The sequence below is a fragment of the Prunus avium genome, unplaced genomic scaffold (assembly GCF_965620075.1).
Source record: "Prunus avium unplaced genomic scaffold, drPruAviu1.hap1.1 HAP1_SCAFFOLD_20, whole genome shotgun sequence".
NCBI lineage: Eukaryota > Viridiplantae > Streptophyta > Magnoliopsida > Rosales > Rosaceae > Prunus > Prunus avium.
In genome coordinates this window covers 590,001-592,500 of record NW_028276880.1, presented here as the reverse complement: position 1 = coordinate 592,500, position 2,500 = coordinate 590,001, and positions in this window count along the sequence as shown.

Genomic DNA, 2,500 nt, shown 5'->3' with positions numbered 1-2,500 from the left:
AGACAACCCCAAGCTAAAGCTCACTTGAAGCCAACGCATCGTCACCATGTGTTCGTGTGGCCGAGAATTGGGTAGCTTCTTCATCAACCCCGCCGAAAGCCATCCTCGACATACCCGTGCATTGAGAAGGTTTGGTGGCCGTACTCCCAACACAAAAGCATACCGAGGACAACCCCAAGCAAAAATTCATTTGAAGCCAACCCATCGTCGCCCACAACTAGTGGGTGAATGGTGTGCTTCCCGGGGTTGGCATAGACATTCCCTCGCATGCAAAAGATTGTCGATGCGAAAGATTATCTATGCCAACCCCGGGAAGCACACCATTCACACACTCCCGACCGGTGTGGTGTGGCGGTGATTGGATAGTTACGGATTGAGCACTTGCCAAGGATCAAAATGTGTCATTTAGAAGAAACATTTTCAAAAAGTTTTTAAAATCTTGTGGGTTTGCAACTCATAAGAGCGTCACTTTCAACGTCCCCGGTATTGGATTGAGTTTCTAAAAACAACCGTGCACACCGAGGTTAAACTTTACCGGCTCCACTCCGACTCGCCGCTCGCCCACAATTTGTTTGCAACGAAACATTTGTTTTTAATTTTGTTGGTTTGAAATTGTTTTGAAAAGGTTCTTTAAATCTAGTGGGTTTGCAACTCATAAGAGCGTCACTTTCAACGTCCCCGGCATTGGATTGAGTTTCTAAAAACAACCGTGCACACCGAGGTTAAACTTTACCGGCTCCACTCCGACTCGCCGCTCGCCCACTAGTCCGAAGGCAACAAAACATTTGTTTTTCATTTTGATGAAAATTTCTGTTTTTAAATCTTGTTGGTTTGAAATTGTTTTGAAAAGGTTCTTTAAATCTTGCGGGTTTGCAACTCATAAGAGCGTCACTTTCAACGTCCCCGGCATTGGATTGAGTTTCTAAAAACAACCGTGCACACCGAGGTTAAACTTTACCGGCTCCACTCCGACTCGCCGCTTGCCCACAAATCCGAAGGCAACAAAACATTTGTTTTTAATTTTGATGAAATTTTTTGAAAACATTGGCTTGGCAAGCCCCAATCCGCGACTATCCACCCACCGCCACCCCACACGAGTGGTTGTTGTTGCGAAATGAGGTTGTGGTCGACATGCCCGTGCATTTGAGAAGGAGTTCCTAGCACTCCATGCTCTCCCATGCCAAAAAAAAGCCTAGACAACCCCATTTCGCAACTTTCCACGCCTTTTTTTTCCTCCCTCACCCATGGCGGCGGCGTGGTGGCGGCGGCCGGATTCCGGCCACCACCGCCATGGGTGGCAGCCCCCCGACCCCGACACCAAACCCATAATACCGAGGCAACATATCGAGGCAACATGACATGGGTGTGGCGTGGGGGAAGGGGGCTGCAGCTAGGAAGGCATGGGCTGCCATGCATATGCAGGCAACACACACCCCCCTATATAGCATTTTATGCATTTAGCCCTTTGACAGGAAGAGACATCACCTATGCGCGAGGAGTCATAATGGGCTCTAAATAATTCAATACAAGGTATTTGGACGTGATTTTTTGCAGGGATACTAAGAAACATGCAATCTATGATGGGAAAAAGTTTCATAAATTTTTGAAGTCGGGAAGTATTTTTTATTATTTTTAGAAGTCGTAAAATTGAAAAAATCATTAAAACAAATCCGGGAGGAATTTTTTAGTTTTGTAAGTTGGAGAAGGTCCTAAAAATCATAGACTACTTATGGGGAGCTTATTGTGCGAGGAAATTTCAATAAAAACGGGGTTTGACAAGATTTGAAAAATTCTGTCGACATTTGAAAAAACCTGGAACCATGCTGCCGGCATGCTGCGCACATGCTGCGCGCAGGCTGCGCGCATGCTGCGCGCAGACTGCGCGCATGCCATGGCAGGACAAGTTTCGCTAGCCTCACTGTCGACAGATGCGCAAGCTGCGCGCACGCTGCGCACAGGCTGCGCGCATGCTGCGCACAGACTGCGCGCACGCTGCGCGCATGCCATGGCAGGACAAGTTTCGCTAGCCTCACTGTCGACAGATGCGCAAGCTGCGCGCAAGCTCCGCGCACGCTGCGCACAGCCTGTGCGCATGTTGTGCGCATGCTGCGCGCAGGCTGCGCGCAGGCGCCGCGCATGCCATGGCAGGACAAGTTTCGCTAGCCTCACTGTCGACAGATGCGCAAGCTGCGCGCACGCTGCGCACAGGCTGCGCACAGCGCATGCCATGGCAGGACAAGTTCGCTAGCCTCACTGTCGACAGATGCGCAAGCTGCGCGCACAGGCTGCGCGCACGCCATGGCAGGACAAGTTTCGCTAGCCTCACTGTCGACAGAATCAGCACGCTGCGCGCAAGCTGCGCGCACGCTGCCGGCATGGTGCGCGCACGCTGCCGGCATGCTGTGCGCACGCTGCCGGCATGCTGTGCGCACGCTGCGCGCGCGCATGGCAGGACAAGTTTCGAAAATTTCTGTCGACAGTCTCAGCAGCGCGCACGCTG